Source organism: Palaemon carinicauda, chromosome 10 (assembly GCF_036898095.1).
Source record: "Palaemon carinicauda isolate YSFRI2023 chromosome 10, ASM3689809v2, whole genome shotgun sequence".
Taxonomy (NCBI): domain Eukaryota; kingdom Metazoa; phylum Arthropoda; class Malacostraca; order Decapoda; family Palaemonidae; genus Palaemon; species Palaemon carinicauda.
This window is the reverse complement of record NC_090734.1, coordinates 49,458,931-49,463,930: the sequence shown is the minus strand read 5'-3', so window position 1 is coordinate 49,463,930 and position 5,000 is coordinate 49,458,931.

The window sequence follows — 5,000 nt, the reverse complement described above, 5'->3', positions numbered from 1 at the left end:
ATTTGAGTGTTGTTGGATTAGTGCAAGATATGTACAAGGGCCTATGTAATGTTGTTTTATATTTTTTTATTTATTGCGTCATGTTTGGTCTTTGGAAGATTCTCTACCATAGTCTTTAGAAATATCGCGATTGCCTCATGGGAGGATATTACCTTTTTTCCTTTTTTAATTTCTGGGACCAAGGGTGGACGGGGCTAGCTGGGAGTCATCTCACGGGTGCGTTGGTATCCAACTGAGAATTGTCTGAAACCCCCTGATTCGCCTCATGATATTTTTATCTAGTTGAAAACACCGTGCTAGGCGGTATATCTTAGCAATACATATTTGCCATTGGTTATACTCGTATAAATGGATGAGCAACCTGGAAGAGTATAATGAGAGCTTTTGGTTTGGAGAAAGGGTGCCCCCCCCCAAAAAAAAAATCTCGTTAAAGCCAATGGCAGCAGGGTAGATTATCGGGTTTAAGGTAATGGACATACTGTGTTTTGGGCTTCAACTGCAGATACCTGGCGGTTGATCTTACCAGAATTAGTTTCGACTGGGAAATATTACTTGCCTTAGTTAGATAGGGACTGTGCATCACAAGGAACTGGCTATTCTTTGATATCTCTAGCCAATGAATCCTCTGTGGATTTAGTCAGTCATGGATAGAGGATATGAAAAAATGTATAGATAGGTGCTAAGAATCTCAAAGTTCAAAAATACTGAAGAAAAACTGAAAATAGGTAATTGCAAAGTTAGAACTATCAATCAGATTGGGAAATTAAAGTAAGTGGAGAGTGAATCTATGAAATATAGTTCGGATATCTTGGCCCTAAGTGAAACACGTTGTAAGGAGACTGGTAAGGAAACTTTAGACCACGGGAATATATATATATATATATATATATATATATATATATATATATATATATATATATATATATATATATATATATATATATATATACTCATGAAGATAAGATGGAGCTAGATAGAAGGGGTAGGGATGGTGATGACACCAAGAGCAGGAAAGGCATTGACTGAGTGGAGAGCTGTAAATAGTGGATTGTTACGTGCAAAGTTCAAATCAAAGCAGTGTAATATGAGTATTATAGTTTGCTATGCCCCAACAAATGATTCAGCTGAAGAGAGAAAAGATAAATACACTGAAGACTGCAGAGGATAATAGAGGAGATCCCTGAGAGAGATATGAAAATTATTACAGGTGACTTCAATGCTAAAGTTTGAAGAAATAATCAAGGGATAAAGAATGTGATGGGTGTCGAGTGTCTTGGCGAAGTTGCAAATGAAAAGGGATCACCTTTCAGAAGTTTCTGTTCAGCAAACATTCTTTTCATAGGAGGTACTCTGTTCCAGCATCAGAACATCCACATACATACAAGGCCTTCGCCATATGAAAATTAAAAATATCAGATAGATCACTTTGCCATGAATAAAGCTCCTTATTGCCCCACTGAAATTAAAACTGAGAGAATCCAACAGAAAGATAGAATATCTAGGTTTGATGCAACTAATCTTCTAGATGAAGAGCACAGAGAAACATTTGCAATTGAATGTAGGAATCGATTGGCAATCTTAAGACTTTAAGAGACGAAGAATAGACAGTTAATAAAGATTGGTGTGATATTAAGAACATATATCCGTCAGTTGGTAGTGAAGTCTTAGGACAAAAAGTTACAAGGAGAAAGCCATGGATATTGAATGATAATTGGGATTCTATAAAAAGCAGACAAAGACAGAAATTCATTGTTGAAAGTTTTTGAGAAAGTATTGAAAATTACAAGGTAGAGCAATCTAAGTATTCCAGTATTGGCAGCGAGGTCAAAAGAAAAGCCAAGGATGACTGGAGCGAGTAATTAGACAGTAAAGCAGATGAGGCCAAAAAAGCTATGAATTCAGGAAGTCGCTATGGTATGGGAATTGCTCATAATGTTTCTAATAAAATCTTGACTAGGGCAAAGAAGAATATACCCATCAAAAAGAGAGATGGTTTTGTTATAGCAACAGAAGATGAAGAAAGACAACGTTGGATAGAAAACTTTAGTGAGGTTATGAAGAGGACACATGAAGGGAATAATTTGATTGACATATCTGAAGCTGATGAAGACCTTAATGTGCCCATGAATGAATTCAGTGTAATTGAAGTCGAAGCTATCCTAAAAAGACTAGAGAGATGAAAAGCCCATGGATACGATGGAATAACGGCCAAAATGATACTGGCCGAAAATGTAGGGATTCTCAGACTACTTACAAGATTATTATATAGAATGTGTCATGAAGAGGCAAAACCTGATGAATGGGAGTTATGAGTGTTGGTGAAAATTGATAAAACATGAGACTGGAGAGAAAGATTAATGAAAGCTGAGAGATGAACCAGCAGGATTTAGAAAAGGTAGAAGTTGCTCTGACCAAGTTTTCATTTTGAACATGTTGTACTGCAATAAGTAGAATATAGAAATCCACATTAGATGGCATTTGTGGACTATGAAAAAGCCTTTTATAGTGTGCACCGGCTAATTTTGTGGAGAGTCCTGTGTTATTATTGAAGTCCTCTTAAATATGGAAATTTTATCAAGACTGTTCATGAGTATAGCAAGTGCAAAGTTAATGTTAATGGAGTCTTATCATGTGAGTTACCAATGAACAGCGTTGTACTCCAAGAGAATGTGTTATCACCTATGTTGTTTATCTTCCTCATCGACTTTGTAATGTGTAAAACAGTATTGATTGCGGAGAAGGATTGGACTGGATTGGTGATAGGAATTTAGCAGACCTAGAGTATGCTGATGATGTTATCTTTCTTAGGAGAACACCACAGGATTTGCAATGCTCGCTTACCAGAATGCATGAAACATGACACGAGGTGGGGCTGAAAATAAAGAGAAAAGAGAGAGAGATGATGAGAACGGAGTATGCAATGGAAGATGAAATATCATTGGAAGGAGAAATGATTAATAAGGTAGAATCATTCAAGTATTTATGAACAATGATCTCCAATACAGGATCTTTAGAATTAGAATTTAGTGAAAGATTGAAAAAAGCAAATCGGACAATGGCTAGGCTGAGTAAAATTTGGAAATCAAATCGCCTAAAATTTCAATACAAAATTTGACTATATATCAGTTGAGTGAGATATGTGTTACTTTATGGATATGAGTCATGGTATGACAATGGAGAAATCTCCAATAGATTTAGTAGATTTGAGAATAAAGCCCTCAGAAGGATATTGCGAGTTAAATGATAGGACAGGATTAGAAATGAAACTGTAAGAGATATTACTCGAGTACCATATGTGGATGAGATCATGATGAGGGGTATATGGAGATGGTTTGGGTCTGCTCTTCGCACTCCCCAAGGGATATTAGTTTATCAAACCTTTAATATTTTTTATGCAATTCATTATTTATTTCTCAGACTGTAACATATCTTTCATCCTTATCTAAGTTTTGCTCAGCCTTAATATTTCGAATGATTTTTTTTATGTAAATTCTTTATAAGTGTTATAACCTTCATAAAATATCTATTTTTTTAAAGGTTATATTATTTCAATCACCAGTGTTTATTTCAGTAATCTCTCACATCCCAGTTAAAGAATCGAAGTAGGACGTGGTTTGAATTGACCAGGGGTCGGGTAACTTTTTTGGGTGTTACCCCAATAGAATTTGTAGTAAAATTAATTTACCCACACACTTGGAGGTACTCTGGTAGACAAACCAATTTACTTATAGAATTCATTGATAATAAATAAATAAAAACTGTATATTAGAAAATTTTCAAATTTTTAATTTCATCTATCATAGGAAATAAAAGTCTATCTTTTTGGCATGGAAATTGTACACAGGAAAAAAAGTAGGAATCACATTTACTGTATAAAACAGAAAAATAAAACACTCTTTTTAGCATTACATGGCACACAAGCAAAACTACTGATCATCATGTATTTCAAATTCAGATTGAAATTTTATTGAATCCACTATAATGGGGAAAAACGTTTATCCTTTCTGGCATAAGAATGGCTCACAAAGAAAAATAATGTTATTCTTTCTGGCATAAGAATGACACACAAAGAAATATAATGTTATGCTTTCTGGCATAAGAATGACACACAAAGAAAAATAATACTATTTTTCTGGCATGAGAATGGCACACAACGAAAAACAATTAAGAAAATATTGAAAACTTTGATATTTTAACGACAGATTAAAATCTTTAATATTTTCATATCAGCTACCTCAGGCTTTGGAAAAATTATGCTGTATCATCTTAGATACAACAAACTCGAAATCAGGGATTTTTGAAGTAACTGCTACTAGAATGCTGTCTTCAGGATTCACCCGGTTTTTGTATTTTGTTTTTAGATTTACAAGGGTGGAAAAGCCTTGTTCGCAAAGGTAGGTTGTTGCAAAAGGTAGTAGCATTTTAGTTGCGTCCATATGTGCAGTTTTATAAGCCTTTGCAGTTTTTGAAATTAAAAAACTTGAGAGATCATCCTTGTTCTCAAATTCCATTTTAGTTTTATTGCTGGAACAAAGTTCAATAAGCTCTTCTGCCAATCATTCAGGCTGTTCAGGCAAATCAGCCAGCTCACTTTTGAAGGGATTTACAACCCAGCTTACAGTATGTGAATCAAGTTCTGGAAAATAGTCACAGAACCTATTTTTAAGTTTGGTCAGGTGCCTTGTGACTGACTCCTTTAGGTCACTAAGACTACAGTCTTGACAGTCTTCCAAAAACTCTCCCAGTTTTGGAAAGGCTGCCGTCTTTTTTGGCATTTATTTTCTGGTTCCAATACTGAAGCTTTGATACAAATGTTGAATTTTTTCCCTTGCTAACAGGAGATTGACTTTCTTTCCTTGCAATTCCTTATTCAGTTCGTTTACATGTCCAAAAATGTCAGCTAAGTATGCAAGAAGGGCTAGCCAGGTTGTTTTTCTGAACTTTTCTGCAAGTGTGTGTTTTTTCATTAGTCAGAAACATTTCGAGTTCTGTTTCAAGAG